The following is a 17,271-nucleotide window of genomic DNA, read 5'->3' as shown; positions in this document are numbered from 1 at the left end:
AGGTGGACGTGAGGAGACGTTCTGACCCGGGTTAACGGTAACCTGGTACCCAGGAGAGTAGTTGCTGGTGGAGTACGGTGGAGTACTCCCGGAACTATGCACCAACGAGGTACAGGACCCTAGGACAGGAAAGAGCTTCAAGCCGACCTGTTAACACCTGCACAGCGAGGGGACCATCAAGGACCTCGCTGACCCTAAAAATCCGAAGACTCAGTAGCAAAGGGAGAACCAGGGATAGGACCAGAGACTCCAACTCCACAGGATTCACACTACCGTCAGGCGCACAGAAGTGGACAAACCACCGAACGGGGACCCCCAGTTGCTCTACAACATGGGGATCCATTTACCAGAGACAGGTGCAGGGGAAGAAGGTACCAGAGTACTGAAGTGTCACTGGGACGAAGTGGCCCTGGAGGTGAAACCAGTCGGCCTCGGGTAACCTGTGTCCATCAACCAGCAGTGAGTAAAAACCAGTTGCACTATACCTCTGTGTGGACTACCTTCTTCCAATGCCTGTCACAACACCCATCCTCTGGGACCCGGCCCTGCTTGTGGAGGGCCTACCATCCAGGCTGCAATTACCACCAGCCCCAGTAGTGACATTCTGCATTGGCGGCTCCATATATATACAGCTGCAACACAGCAAGTGGTGTCACGTATGAACATTAATCTAGATCCCCTGTAAATACACCCCATTACAAAAAGGGCCCAGGGCACGGAACCGGACATCGGCTACCACCGTGACATTCCCAAGACATATACCGCCCGGGACTGAGTACCCCATATCCCTAGGCACGACAGGTACATCCATAACTGCTGGTGATGTTGCATTGAATAGCATGGTAGTTCGCCCCTGTGGGCGTGCTTACATGCTAAGAGCGTGGAATGAGCGCAGGAACTAACACCCTTGCGACTAGTTCCTGCACTCATTAGCATATCATAAAAGATCTTTAGAAATACTTTTTCTAAAGATCCTTTTATCACTGCTACTATATAAAGGGTCTGTTAGGCAGGGATTAGCAATATGCAACCAGAACTGCTCTTGGTGCATATTGCACCTGACAAGTTCACTTTAAGGTATGGATCAAAATCACCCATACAAGTCTATGGTCCGTGGAAGTCATGGACAGTAAACATTGACATCCGTGTACTATCCACATGCTATCTGACTTTAACATTGCTATTATGCTTCTTTTCATGCTTTTTTTTTATTTATTGAGATAGGGAAAACGCTTGGAAAAAAGCAGAAACAATTGAAATGCTGTTTCTTTTTTCAGCACTATCTGCAGGGAAAAAAGAAGCAACATGTGCACATCACTTCAGGATTCTCATAGACTTTGCTGGGATGACTTGCAGTATTGATTAAAATCTGCAAGAAAAAAAACATGAAAAAAGAAGCAAATCTGCTAAGTGTGCACATAGTACCTAATGGTACTAATGGTAGCTTTTAATTGCACCAATTGTAAGGGGTACTTTGCACGTTGCGACATCGCTACTGCGATATCGTCGGGGTCAAATCGAAAGTGACGCACATCCGGCACCGGTAACGACGTCGCAACGTGTAAAGCCTAGGAGAGAAGATGAACGAGCGTGAAACAGTCAAAAATCGCTGATCTGTGTCACATCGTTCATTTTCATAATGTCGGTGCGTCCGCAGGTACGATGTTGTTTGTCATTCCTGCAGCTCCACACATCGCTGTGTGTGAAGCCGCAGGACCGACAAACATCTCCTTACCTGCGCAAGCCGTCCACCGGCAATGCGGAAGGGAGAAGGTGGGCGGGATGTTTACATTCCACTCATCTCCGCCCCTCCGCTTCTATTGGCCGCCTGCCGTGTGACGTCGCTGTGACGCCGCACGACGCGCCCCCTTAGGAAGGAGGCGGGTCGCCGGCCAGAGCAGCGTCGCAGAGCAGGTAAGTGCGTGTGAAGCTGTTGTAGCGATAATGTTTGCTATGGCAGCTATCACAAGATATCGCATGTGCGACGGGGGCGGGTACTATCGCGCTCGCATCGCTATCATCGGCTAGCGATGTCACAGCGTGCAAAGTACCACTAAAACTTGACACACTGACTTAACACTGATGAAAGTTGGTCAGCTTTTTTTCACACGAGAGATACGGTAAGTGAATGCCAGGATGCACAAAATTCGCTGTACTTTGCATTGCACACTGCTATCTTTGATCGTTGGGATAAGGGGTCATATTGTATGTGGACTGGTCGAGTTTCTGTGCCAGGGCTGCTTTTTAGTTCCAGTCTGGCCCTAGTCAAAATCATTAAGAAATGGCTGATTTCATTACTGAACCTGATGACTTTGAAAATATGTAGAACAGTGTAATAGGTGCACAAATGCTGCAGAAAATCTGCAACATCAAAAGCTCACAAAAAGCTAATTGTAGGAACGTAGCAGGAGCATAATGATGGGCTGGAGAGGACGCACATTCAACTTGCATACTGATGTAATTTTCCAGCTTCTGTTCTGGCTATACAAAAAGGACACGTTGTGGGAGTGGAGTAAAGTAAAAAGAATCATTTTTTTTACTTACAATTACTGGAGAAGAGATGCAGAACGTTATACCAGGAAGGAGCACAGGATGGAGGACATAATAATGATAATAATAATAATAATCTTTATTTCTATAGCGCCAACATATTCCGCAGCGCTTTACAATTCAGGAGGATGATATACAAACAAGTAACAGTTATAGAAATACATATTTAGAGGAAAAAAAAAGAAAAAACACAACCCTGCTCGTGAGAGCTTACAATCTACAATGAGATGGGGGGGAGAGGCAAGGTTCAAGTGCTTATTTACAATGACAATCCAGCCATCTCATGGAAATGGGGCTAGATAGTGGTTTCCTGGACCAGTGGGCCCGAGCCTTGAGATGCCTTTGGGTGCCATGGAGTTTGCTGTGGAGTTATGTTGTGAGAAGTTGTAGAGGGAATATGTGAATTGAATCTGATTAGGGAGTGTGATAGGCCGCCCTAAAAAGATGCGTCTTTAGGGTGCGTCTGAAGCTGAGTAAGTTGTGATTTGTCCTAACTTCTTGGGGTAGAGCATTCCAGAGGGTTGGTGCAGCTCGGAAGAAGTCTTGGATCCGGGAGTGGGAGGTTCGAATTAGTGTGGATGTTAGTCGAAAGTCGCTTGCAGAGCGTAGAGAACGGGTGGGGTGATAGACAGAGAGGAGGGTGGAGCTGTAGGGGGGTGCCGCACTGTGGAGAGCTTTGTGGGTGAGAACAAGCAGTTTGAATTGGATCCTGTGATATATGGGCAGCCAGTGCAATGACTGGCAGAGAGCAGAGGCATCCGAGTAGCGGTGAGCCAGATAGGTGACCCTGGCTGCTGCATTAAGGATGGACTGTAGAGGAGAGAGTCTAGTTAGGGGGAGACCAATTAATAGAGAGTTACAGTAGGCAAGGCGAGAGTGGATCAGGGCCACGGTGAGGGTTTTTGTCGTTTCCATAGTGAGAAAGGGGCGGATTCTAGAGATGTTCTTGAGGTGCAAGCGGCAGGAGCGGGCAAGAGATTGTATGTGGGAGGTGGAGAGATCAGTGTCAAGTTTAACACCCAGACAGCGGGCTTGCTGCCTAGGACTTATCGTTGTGCCACACACAGAGAGGGAGAGGTTTAGGAAGGTTGGAGGAAAAAGAAGAAGTTCAGTTTTGGAAAGGTTAAGTTTCAGATAGAGAGCAGACATGATGTTGCAAACTCCAGTCAGGCAGTCACTTGTGTTCTGTAGTACAGTGGGGGTGAGCTCAGGGGATGAGGTGTATAGCTGTGTGTCATCAGCATAAAGATGGTACTGGAAGCCAAATCTGCTGATGGTCATTCCAATTGGGGCAGTGTAGAGGGAGAAAAGAAGAGGGCCAAGGACTGAACCTTGAGGGACCCCAACAGTGAGAGGGAGAGGAGAAGATGTGGAGCCAGCAAATGATACACTGAATGAACGGCCAGAAAGATAGGAAGAGAACCAGGAGAGGACAGTGTCCTTTAGGCCGATAGAATGGAGCATAGAGAGAAGGAGACTATGGTCAGCAGTGTCGAAGGCAGCAGAAAGGTCAAGAAGAATAAGCAGAGAGTGGTAACCGTTACGTTTTGCTGTCAATAGGTCATTGGTCACTTTGACAAGGGCAGTTTCTGTTGAGAGTAAAGGGCGGAAGCCAGACTGTAAAGGATCTAGAAGAGAGTGAGTGGAAAGGTAGCGGGTAAGGCGAGAGTAGACCAGGCGCTCCAAGAGTTTAGAGATGAAGGGGAGATTGGAGACCAGTCTGTAGTTGCTTGTGCAGGATGGATCAAGCTGATCTCTTGGCAGATGTTTTCTATTTTCAATGTGAAATACGAGGCCAGATCATCAGCATGAAGGGCTGTGACAGGGGTCTGTACTTTGGGACTGAGGAGGGAGTGAAAGGTGTCAAAGAGCTTTTTTGGATTGTTGGCAAGTGAGGAAATAAGGGTGGTGAAGTAGGTCTGTTTGGCGAGGTGAAGGGAATAGTTGTAGGTCCTTAACATGAACTTGTAGTGGATGAAGTTTTCTGGTAGGCGTTTGGCACTCCTGGAGCATCGCTGAAGAAATAGAGTTTGGGATGTGAGCCAGGGCTGTTTTACTCTGTGTTTGGTCTTTCTGAAGGTGAGGGGCGCTACTTGGTCTTGTGTACTCCTGAGTGTGTCATTGTAGTGCTTTACAGCCAGATCAGGACAGGAAAGTGAGGAGATAGGGGACAGTGATGCATGTAAAGAGTCTGAAAGTGTCTGAGAATTGATGGCCTGTAGGTTTCTGAATGTGTGATTGGTGGGAGTGTGCTGGGATGGGCAAGGGTTTGTGAGTTTGAAGGAGAGGATGTTGTGGTCAGAGAGGGGAAGAGGTGAGTTGTCAAAGTCAGAGATTGAGCAGAGGCGGATAAAGACCAGGTCAAGGGTGTTACCATCTTCATGTGTCTCAGAGGATGAGAGTTGTGAGAGGCCAAGGGAGGTGGTGAGAGATAGAAGCTGGGATGCAGATGGGGAGCAGGGGCTGTTTATCGGGATGTTAAAGTCTCCTAGGATAAGGGTTGGTAACTCTGAAGTGCGGCAGCCAGGCTGAAAAGTGGTCAAGGAACTGGGTGGGTGAGCCTGGTGGACGGTATATGACAGCTACTCTGAGGGAGAGGGGATGGAAGAGCAAGTGCACCAATCACCAAGATTTTCTTAATAAACTAAAGCCAATGCTATACTGGCACTATCATGCTGATTCTATACATTCTATACATTATACATACATTAGTTGTCAGATCGGATGTATAGGTTTTGAAATCCAAGCAAGTAAAGTATGTGAAATACACAGGTCTTTGATTGGCATCAGCTGCCGAGCAGCTAATAGATGGGGTGGGTTTTGATAGTGATTGCTGCCAATCAAAAACCTGTACATTTCACAAGTTTTACATGCTTGGATTTGAAAACCTATACAGCTGCGCTGACAACTAAAAGTAAGGTATGTATAGAATCCGCATGATAGCGCCAGTATACCACTGGCTTTAAGGGCGCTTTACACGCTACAATATATCTTACGAGTGTGTCGGCGGGGTCACGTCGTAAGTGATGCACATCAGGCATCGTAAGTTACATTGTAGCATGTGACAGCTATGTGCGATTGCGATTGAACGGTAAAACGTTCATCGCATGCACGTCGTTCAATTCCTAAAAATTGAACGTCAGGTTGTTCATCGTACCCGGGGTAGCACACATCGCAGTGTATGACACCCTGGGAACGATGAACAGATCTTACCTACGTCCTGCGGCTCCCGCCGGTAATGAGGAAGGAAGGAGGTGGGCGGGATGTTTACGTCCCGCTCATCTCCGCCCCTCCGCTTCTATTGGCCGGCTGCCGCGTGACGTCGATGTGACGCCGAACGTCCCTCCCACACCAGGAAGTGGATGTTCGCCGCCCACTTCGAGGTTATATGGACGGGTAAGTAAGTGTGATGGGGGGTTATTCGTTTGTGCGACACGTTCAACAAATTGAACGTGCCGCACATACGATGGGGGCGGGTACGATCGCATACGATATCATATGCTGGATCGTATGGTGTAAAGCAGGCTTTAGTTTATATAGGAAAACCTGCTGATTGGTGCGCTTTAAAGCAGGATGCAGACATTTTTACTGGAAGGATCCCAGAATGGAAGACATTATTACAGAATGGGGTGTTGCGCCCCTGCGGCTTCAGGCCCCACAGGATACTGTGCCTCACCCGAGGTGCAGTATTCATCTCGGATACGGAGGAGGTCATCACCGGTATTCACCACCAACACACTCATCCAACACATAAACACAGAAGCTCTTCCACTGGGACTGGGCTTGGGTAGGTGCTGGGGTGGCCATCATGATGTATGGGAACTCTTCTCGGAAGTCGGGGCACCAACAGGGAAAGTTAGGAGCCATCTCACACACAAGTCAGTCAGAAGATAGCTTCGGACGCGGCAGGCGTCAGGAGGGACTCAGGAGCAGACAAGCAAACACACGGACAGTATGGGGCCCGTGGTCTGGAGCTGGAAGCTCGACCTGGGTTCCTAGGAAAGAAGGGGAATCCCAGGGTTCACGGGGAGTGCAGAAGGCACCCGTGACCCGTTCCACGGCCCAGGAGCTGGGGTGGAGGGAAACCGTCGAAAGGTGACACACAGAAGGAAACACCGGCCTCGACCACCAAAGTATCCGGGATCGGCTGAGGCCCATCACAGCGTAGCCCGGCACTCCAACGGCAGTGTGTTTCCAGTGAGTAAAAGAACTTGAACTGCACCCTCTGTGTCGTCCCATCTCTGCCGGCGCTCGCATCCTCATGCTTCTTCGCCATAGGCCACTACTACCACCATCATCCACCTTGGGGCCTGAGCTCTGCCTGTGGAGAGCTGTACCATCTGAGCTGCGTTATCATCCACCCCAGAGAAGAAGTTCCGCAGCGGCGGCTAATAATTGGCCGCACAATTGGCGTCACGAATAACTACTCCCATAGTCCCCATCCCCATCTTTATTGACACAGCCAGAGTCACGAAACTGGGCAAGGCCACCACGGTGACCCAGGAGAAGCACCGCGGCCTGGTGACGGGTAACCACAAGACCCCGTGGGCGCGTCAGGGGCACATTATAATATGGGAGGGACACATACACTGGAGATCAAACTTAGAGAACAACACACAATTTGAGAAATGTTAAGGTCATTGTGTAGTCCTATATGATTATATCCTAACATGAGGAAACTAGCATTATTTAAAGCTTATGTCATAAGTTGAATGTTTTTAAAAACACATAATAAAAATTTAAATGACATAAATTAAAAAGAACACTGATCAAAATTAGAGAACACTTTCAGATACCTGCAAGTTATTGGTGTTAATCTGACACATGGTGCTAATTTCCTTAATTATTTGACAAACCCTATTTAACTGGTAGCCTAACTAATTTTGCAAAAATGGTGTGCCATTCCAAAGTGACTGAAACCCTCCAGCAGCAGGTTGTCCACGCAAAAGCCAAAAGGGAGACACTATCAGCCATAGCAAGAGAAGTTGGTCAACCATTTCTGTGGTTTTGGGAATATTGCATCATTAAAACATCACAAACTCTTTCAAGTCCTACAAGAAGGCTGGTCACCATTGAAAGACAAATGCAAGAGAGGACAGGATAATGCAAAGAATCTCCATGGGTAATTGTTTCAACACTGCAGCTGGAATTGCTCACTAGTTCAGCACTGAACAGGGTAAGGATCTGTCTCATCATACAGTGTCACAACGTTTAAGAGCATTTGGACTGAAAAGCCCACTCTGCAGTGACCAAACCTCTCATTAGCAGAACGACGCAAAAGGATAGACTCACCTTTTGCGAGGAACTTGATGTGTGGACAGAGGAGAAGTGGTCCACAGTTCATTTTAGTGATGAAAGCAAGTTTAATTTATTTGGGTCTGATGGGAAACGTTATGTTCATCAACAGACTGAGGAAAGACTGAACCTGAAGTGTGTTAATAAGTCAGTGAAATATGGTGGAGGAAGTGTCATGGTTTGGGGAATGTTTTCTGCAGCAGGAGTTGGACCTCTCATACAGCTACATGGCAGAGTGAATGCAAGTGTGTATCAGAACATTCTTCAACAACATGTGGTTCCTTACTTGCGTTGATCACTCAATCATCCAGCAATTTTCATGCAGGACAATTCACCCTGTCACACAGTAAAACGAGTAAAGCAGTTCCTTGAAACAGAAAACAATTAAACAATGAAATAACCAGCCCAGAGTACTGATCTAAAGCCAATAGGAAACCTCTGGAAAATACTTAGTGACAAAGTTATGGCCAAGAAACCCACAACAGTCAAAGAGCTGTGAAAGAGACTGGAAGAAGAGGGGACCAAAATCCCACCAGAGCAGTGTGAGAGACTAGTGATGTCTTGTGGGTTCAGATGTGCTGAAGGCATTCAAAGCAAAGGCCTGTACATGTCCTACTGATTGGTGACTGTTGTTACCTTCAGAAAATGTACTTATAATCTTCCTCTGTGCTACAGTCATTGCTGTTCACTAATTATGATCATCACGTTTTGGGCAAAATAAAGGTTTTATGTTGATAAACTTTGGATCTATTGTAAAACACTGTTCTAGTGGCATGGTGTACCCATTACAAAAAAAAACTTCAAATGTTGATCAATGTAGATTCCATTATTTTTTTTAAAAAAAGCAAGTGATCATACATTGTTCTCTAATTTTGATCTCCAGTGTATGTTTGTTCATAGGATCTGGGATATTACAATGGCCCATACATCTGGGGAACATGCATGTGGGGGCCAATCGGTGTCTAGTTGCGCCGTGCCAATATAGTCTTATATTTGAACCCTGCCAGCACTCCTGGGATATCAAGATTTGACTTTAAAAGACTCATACGGTTTCTTAATGTATTCTTTTTCAACCACATTATAACATTTCATAAATTCCTTCCAAAGTTGCGCTTATCCAGCCAATAACAATTACCATAAACATGACTGTACATCATCACACTGAGATCTCTGTTACCAGCACCGCAGTATTACATATCTCCTGCTATAGACCTGCTGATCATCAGATGATTTGAAACTTGTACTTACTCGAGGGACGAAACTGATCCATTAAACTGCTATGCGTTTGCCGTATGGTAATACATGATGACAATACGATTATATATTTGTTTCATTATTCAGGTGAGTCCAGAAATGCATGCAGCATTAAAATACAAAAGCAATTTGTGCTATCATTGGCTAGGACAAGGTATTACACCCTTGTGAATAGACAGTGTTACTATTCATTAGAAATCTGACAATATTACAGCAATTGCCATAAACATGACATTGGATAAGTCAGCACCACAGTGCAAGCTGCCACTTCCATTCTGTATAAGGGATGTGTAAGTTTAGGTGGATATGACTTTCCTCTGCACAAATTAATGTTCCGGGGGGATTTCTTTATTGTATGCAATGATCCACATTCAGCCATCAGAAGAATAAGCGGGTATACCAGTGCATCTCATGGAGCAGTGCATAATTCATGTCCCATTTGGTTTATGATACCATGTGAAATTAGCTGATGTTGATTTTTCTGAAATATAAATTGACTGTGAAACATTTATTATACAGATAAAATCCCTTGGAGGGGGATGCAGACACGGCACACAGGAGGGGCAGGATCGTCTATAATTTTTAAACATTTTTGGCATTTAATTTTAGAAGAAATCTGTTTTGGCAGGCGGAAGGATCCAGACTATTGTATCACATCAAATCTGTGTTAATGAATTGAATTCAATTGAGAGATATAGTTAAACCAATGGTGTACACTAACAGTTCCTTTACAATGGCACCAACAGTATGTAAACTCATACACTGTGTGTAGACTTATTAGGCAAATGAGTATTTTGATCACATGATACTTTTTCTACATGTTGTCCTACTCCAAGCTGTATAGGCTTGAGAGCCAACTACCAATTAAGTAAATCAGGTGATGTGCATCTCTGTAATGAGGAGGGGTGTGGTGTAATGACATCAGCACTCTATATAAGGGTTGCATAATTATTAGGCAACTTCCTTTCCTTTGGCAAAATGGGTCAGAAGAGAGATTTGACGGGCTCTGAAGAGTCCAAAATTGTTAGATGTCTTGCAGAGGGATGGAGAAGTCTTGAAATTGCCAAACTTTTGAAGCGTGATCACCGAACAATCAAGCGTTTCATGGCAAATAGCCAACAGGGTCGCAAGAAGCGTGCTAGGCAAAAAAGACACAAAATAACTGCACATGAATTGAGGAAAATCAAGCGTGAAGCTGCCAAGATGCTATTTGTCACCAGTTTGGCCATATTTCAGAAGTGCAACGTTACTGGAGTATCAAAAAGCACAAGGTGTGCCATACTCAGGGACATGGCCTAGGTAAGGAAGGCTGAAAAACGACCACCTTTGAACAAGAAACATAAGATAAAACGTCAAGACTGGGCCAAGAAATATCTTAAGACTGATTTTTCAAAGGTTTTATGGGCTGATGAAATGAGAGTGACTCTTGATGGGCCAGATGGATGGGCCAGAGGCTGGATCAGTAAAGGGCAGGGAGCTCCACTCCGACTCAGACGCCAGCAAGGTGGAGGTGGGGTACTGGTATGGGCTGGTATCATCAGAGATGAACTTGTGGGACCTTTTCGGGTCCTCCTAAGATAGCCAAATCTAAAAAAATCCCATTCCAACTTCCAAAAATATTAGGCTGTAATATGTATGAGTCTTTTGGGTTGATTGAGAACATAGATGTTGATAAATAATGAAAAAAAATCCTCTAAAATACAACTTGTCTAATAATTGTTCACACGGTGTATACTGCCATGTCCCCTTTTTTGTTTACCAAGCACAGCTCACCACATCCTCTAGCAGCTGTGCCTTGTACTATGGCTCACTGGGAATAAGCTACAATGCTGGCAAATCACGACAACATGTACAGAGCTGTATCTTGTTTACAATAAAGACCCCTTCAACAAGCTGATTGAGTAGGATGTCAAGAGACAGCGCCCCACCAATCAGTTGCTGACATTATATTCTTAGTATAAACCATCCACATCAAAGTCCTAAAACAGTCTTTAAATTTATCAGTCTGTATACTTTTTTTTTTTTTATAGGCGACTCCCTCGAAGAAGCCCACATGAAACGTGCGTTGCGGTTCTTGGAGTTACACCCCCCGCTGACTTGGCGGTATTATCGATATGTGTCATGCTAAAGCTTAACAACTCTCTTCTTTGCATATGCACTTTATTAGTGGTGACTTTTGGTAGCCCTTTACCTATGCTGCTATAGTTTTATGGCTGCTATCGCACTTGAGCACTTTTTTGTGGACCAGATGCCCCCTGATTATTGTCAATATTATTAACTTTGCTGCTAAATTTGCATAGGCACTTTACTCCCACCTCTGTACTTTTTATTTGCTACAATTCCTGTCAGCGCTGGGATGTTTTCTCCCTTTACTTTTTGCATCCTTACCAGCACTTGTTGTATCTGACTATATGTTTTCTTCGTTTTTTATTGCCAATTTATCAATTAAATTATATATTTTTCACCGAGGTAGTGGCTGGACCCTCTTCTTTCTTTATAGGTTTACACTTTTTTATAGGCTTATGTTTGCATCTTGTGTGTGTAGCTCCTATAGATACCTTTCTGCCTCTATGGTTACAGACTACAAACAAATCTTACGTAGTCTGATCATCCATCCATACTCCCTTGACTTTAATGCTTATTTTTTTTACGTGTTACTCTTGATCTCCCACTGATGTAAATTGATTTGAATTCACAAACCAATGATTAAAAATGCTGTGGAAAATAAAAAGTATAGCATGTAGTGCTTGTTTGTTTTTTTAGCACAATGCCAGACACTGGTATAGTCATTATTGTCAGTCTTGTGATGGATGTGAAATTGCCATTATTATTTTGTTTTTATGTTTTATTGGTTTCTGCTTTTATAGCAGGGCAAATCTAATATGTTTCATTTCAGGCTTATTTGTTTGTGTGCTGTTTTAATTATCTAATAAAAGTTATTTTTTACTTAGTTTTTGGCATGCACATATCATATTTGCCCTGCTATTTCTATACAAAAACTTTGAGTAACCTTACACCTTTTTTGATTCTTTGTTTCTGCTTTTACGACTGAACAGAAAGCTGAAAGTATGCATACGTCTGGTGTTTTACCCCAAAACTTTATTTTAGACCATTTTACCAAACCTTTCTTAGAGCTTGTGCAGATGACCGTATTTTCGGTTGGAGTGCGGTCCAACAGAACAGTGCACTCGGACCAATGTTATCCTAAGAGGCAGAGTAGTCTGATATTTTCCTGTGTAAAAAACGGATTCCATGTGGACCACTTATGGATGACAAGCGAGAAAAAAATCATCCCAATTTTCGGGCAGGAAATGGGAACTTTTTGTTGCTGTCGTGTTAACCTGCCCTAAATATGTATGGTCACCATGAAGACTCCATCAAAAAATCCTCCATATCTCTGCTTCCTAAACTCTAAGGTCTCTTTCACATGTCAGTGATTCTGGTAGGTATGTGACAGTTTTTATATGTACCAGAATCACGGACATGCGCAGACCCATTAAAATCAATGGGTCTGTGCATACACCAGTGATTTCTCACTGACGTGTCTCAGTGGGGCGTACATGGTTGTCCGTGATTTCTGCATGGAGAGATGTCCATTTTTTCCTGGCATCACTGATGTCACACGCAACACACAGTGGTGTGCTCCATGAAACATGTACCAGAAAAACACATACATTTAAAATAAAAGGCTTTTTAAACTCACCCGTCTCCAGCGACGCTGTCTTCAGCCGCTGCTGTCTGCTGCTTCCTTCCTAGCTGACCCGAATGTAGCTTCAGAGGTTAGACAGCGTTGGCTGGACACAGGAGAGTCGGAGATTCAGCACCACGGACAGCAGGAGCGGGGACAGGTGAGTTTGGAATACCTGATCTCCATGTGCTATCACTTATCATGGATAGCACATGGAGAACACACATGTGCAATGAATCACGGCACACGGAGGGACATATGTGTTTTTAACATGTCAGTGAAAAATGTCTGTTTTTCACTGACGCGTGAAACAGGCCTAAAGCGGGCTTTACACGCTATGATATCATTAATGATTTATCGTCGGGGTCACGTTGTTTGTCATTAACGATATCGCAGTGTGTGACACTTATGAGCGACCTTAAACGATCGCAAAAGCGGTCAAAATCGTTTAAAACGGAGAGGTCATCCTGAAACAAAAAATCGTTTTCTGTTTCTTAGCAATGTTGTTCCTCGTTCCACCACACATCGCTGTGTGTGACATCGCAGGAGCGACGAACATCTCCTTACCTGCCTCCACCGGCAATGCGAAAGGAAGGAGGTGGGCGAGATGTTATGTCCCGCTCATCTCCGCCCCTCCGCTTCTATTGGACGCCTGCCGTGTGACGTCGCTGTGATGCCGCACGAACCACCCCCCTTAGGAAGGAGGCGGTTCGCCGGCCAGAGCGACGTCGCAGAGCAGGTAAGTGAGAGTGACGCTGCCATAGCGATAATGTTCACTACGGCAGCGATCACACAATATCGCACCTACGACGGGGGCGGGTGCTATCGCACTCGACATCGCTAGCCGATGCTAGCGATGTTGCAGCGTATAAAGCCCGCTTAAGAAGTATGTCATTAGGAGAATATGGGATATTAATTGAGGGTTTATGTGACCACACCTAAGTTTTCAGACTTTCAGTGGCGTTACGTGTTAATCCTGTACAAGTAATTCAATGGCTACTACCAAATAATTCCATCATTTTTCAAGTTAATGTATCACATTTTATTCATGTTCTTAGTGGTGTCAATTATCTCAAATATATCTCTCCTCCTGTATGCGTCAGACATGTAAAGCCATCTAGTATCAAAATGCTTTGAAAGATTTTGAGCCATAATTATGATTGAGAATATCACCTAGTAATTGGTTTTGATCTGTACAGAGGACAAAATAACCATGACACGTGTCTGGGGTATGAATGATGTACAGTCTGTGTATATTTGGTAAGAGAATAGGAATAAACACCATAATGTGGGTACTAACATGGCTAATATCGTCTAATTTTACTGCTTAAAGCTGTCTCTGCAGAAACCTTTCTGAGATAATTTATCCCGCGAAGAAGTGATGTGACCTAAAGGCAGCAATTTATATGATGTATTACACAAGCACATCAAGTGCATATGAATATCCTTGAAAGATCAGGAAACCAGTGGTCTGTCTAGATATAATAGACTGATTTTGCAGTACAGTGTACTAGACAGGCTCCTGGCTCCATTAATTATTGCTATTTGTGAATTCACCTGGTTCACGGTCTAAGAAGCAGTCATCTGATGGAGAAAGAAGTAAGCTCCTTTTCTCTACACCAGGGGTCTAGATCAAGAGGAATCATCTGAAGAAGCAGAAAGATGAATCTCCTATATATTATTACGGCAGAACACTCCTTAATGAATGTAATTGGCTTTGATGTAGCCAAGCTTGAACTATTTCTCCAGAGATGGCTTAAGGAACTCGGAAAACTTTGCCGCGCAATAATAGTAAACCAGCATTTTTTTTACAATTAGAATTTTGATATCATGAATTCCGCATTATATAGTCACATTCCATTATAAAAAATATGGCCAGGTAAAGAATGCTGATCAGTGGTCTTCAAAAATGAATGTTCTCATCAAAGATTAATAAAAAGGTTACGTCATAGTATAGACCTGAAATCTGAACCCACTCCAACAGGAATAGTGATGCCTACCTGTAAGGGCAATAGGGGTAAGAGTCTATATTGTAATATCAGTTATTGCCCCCAAATGACGTTGTTGTACAAGGAGGAGGTGATGTGAGCAAACTGTCAGCAGAAGTCCTGTGTGGCTAGGCTATGTTCACACGTTGCGTTTTGACAGCAAATGCAAATTAAAAGCTGCTTTTTACAGTGCTGTCTATGAGATTTGAGAAATTTCTTGCATACAATTGCTTTCTTTTTCCTGACTGAATTGGAAAACTGCTGCTTTTTTTTAAAACTGCAGCATATCAATTATTTCAGTGTTTTTGCAGCTCTTTTCACTATAGTAAGTAAAGAAAAAAGTGCAAAAACGCAACCATACGTTTTTGCTGCTTTTTTGATGACTGAAACTGACCTTTTATTAAACACTCACTGGATTTTTAGCATTGTATGAAATGGTGTAAAGTATATACAGTGCCTTGAAAAACTATTCATACCCCGTGAGCTTTTCCACATTTTTTCACATTACACCCACAAACCTAAATTCAATTTTTGGGGATTTTATGTGATATACCAGAAAGTATCTGTAAAAAGTAAAGGAAATGATACAGTTTTCTAAATAGTTTAAAAAATATTTTCAGATATATAATTTTCAATATATTTAGAAAACCAGCAACTATTTCCTTTACACATCCTAAATAGTTGCTACTTGGTTGGTAGATCACATAAAGTCACAAAGAAAACATTTAAGTTTGTGGGTGTAACATGAAAAAATGTGGAAAAGGTTATGTGGAATGAATAATTTTTCATGACACTATATATATTTTTTGCTGTTCCTTACAAATTGAATCAGAGTGTTTAAACCCGCATGGAACAAATTTTTGGAAATTAGACTTAGGGGCACTTTGCACACTACAACATCGCAAGCCGATCCTTGCGATGCCGAGCGCGATAGTCCCCGCCCCGTCGCAGCTGCGATATCATGGTGATAGTTGGCGTAGCGAACACTATCGCTACGCCAGCTTCACATGCACTCACCTGCCCTGCGGCGTCGCTCTGGCCAGCGACCCGCCTCCTTATTAAGGGAGCGGGTCGTGCGGCATCATAGCGACGTCATATGGCAGGCGGCAAATAGAAGCGGAGGGGCGGAGATGAGAGGGACGTAAACATCCCGCCCACCTCCTTCTTTCCGCATAGCTGGCGTGAGCCGCATGACGCAGGTAGGAGATGTTCCTCGATCCTGCGGCTTCACACACAGTGTGATGCCCTGGAACGAGGAACAACATCATAACATCGGTCATTTCCAAATTATGAAAATAACCTACGCTACACCGATGATACGATGACGACGATTTTACGCTCGTTAATCGTATCAAAAAGGCTTTACACACTACGATATCGCCTGCGGCGCCGGATGTGCGTCACTTTCAATTTGACCCCACCAACATCGCACCTGCGATGTCGTAGTGTGCAAAGTGCCCCTTAATCTTGATCCTTGACAGTTAAATCTGCTCATCTCTAATGACGAGGAAAAAACTATTTTTGATGAAAAATATTTTTTTTTGTGTGGAAAAGAAGCAAACTATAAAAAAGGATACAAAATCTGGTATACATGAAATTGTACTGACCTGAAGAATACTTTTCTCATATCTTATAGTGCATGGTGCATGGTATAAAAAACAAAACAAAACAAAAAACAATTATTGAACTGCTGTTTATTTGTTCACTATGCCACCCAAAAATCAGTATAAGCCAAGGTTCAAATTTATTGTGTTCTCTGTGCTGAGTACTCACCATGAGGTCTCCATTTAAAAATACAAAAAAATATGATTTTATTGAAACACTAAACAGAATCATGCACTGTAATGAGACAGAGTTACTTTGGACGCCATCTGACCACTGTTTCGGTGGTAAAATACCAAACAACTGCAGCACCTAAAGTCACTGACCGTCTGGGTAAACACACAAACTGGCGGTATTAGGACGCTTGTCCAGTACCAAGGGATCACTTGGTTTCACATACCATGCAGAAAACAAGAATGACAGCGTCTACTTGAGTGAAAAATCTTCCTTCTTTTTATTCCATCAGAGTGCAAAAACCAGTGCAACGTTTCGACATAGAATGTCTTTGTCAAGCAAGACATTCTATGTCGAAACGTTGCATTGGTTTTTGCACTCTGATGGAATAAAAAGAAGGAAGATTTTTCACTCAAGTGGACGTTGTCATTCTTGTTTTCTGCACTGTTTCGGTGGTGTCAGTCTTGTTAGGTGTCTTTTTAGCACATAAAAATATGGTCAACCACAGTTCTTCCAATGCCAAAAAAGAAGTTACACTACCGGAACAGAGGCCAGATAAAGTTCATAGGGGGAAACTCATTTTTAGTAACTAGACAGAAATCCTGATGTAAATGAGCAGCATAGAACAGAAGATAAATGTGAACATAGTTTTAAAGGGAATCTGTGAGCAGGTTTTTGATATGTATTCTGAAGACATCATGCTGTAAGGGTTAACACAAA

General features: G+C 43.7%; 1 protein-coding gene and 1 long non-coding RNA gene across 2 annotated transcripts in view; one reads left to right on the top strand and one right to left on the bottom strand.

The window, feature by feature from the left end:
• The window catches only part of LOC142290430 (uncharacterized), a 74,551-nt gene extending 63,362 nt beyond the window's left edge, over nucleotides 1-11,189 (top strand). Inside the window, exon 3 of the long non-coding RNA XR_012750305.1 lies at nucleotides 11,130-11,189. This is a non-coding gene — a long non-coding RNA (uncharacterized LOC142290430). The remainder of the gene's footprint in view (nucleotides 1-11,129) is intronic.
• The window catches only part of CNMD (chondromodulin), a 130,441-nt gene that overhangs the window by 56,425 nt on the left and 56,745 nt on the right, over nucleotides 1-17,271 (bottom strand). The gene's annotated exons all lie outside the window — the stretch shown is intronic.

Source organism: Anomaloglossus baeobatrachus, chromosome 2 (assembly GCF_048569485.1).
Source record: "Anomaloglossus baeobatrachus isolate aAnoBae1 chromosome 2, aAnoBae1.hap1, whole genome shotgun sequence".
Classification (NCBI taxonomy): Eukaryota; Metazoa; Chordata; class Amphibia; order Anura; family Aromobatidae; genus Anomaloglossus; species Anomaloglossus baeobatrachus.
This window is presented reverse-complemented; position numbering and strand designations above follow the sequence as displayed.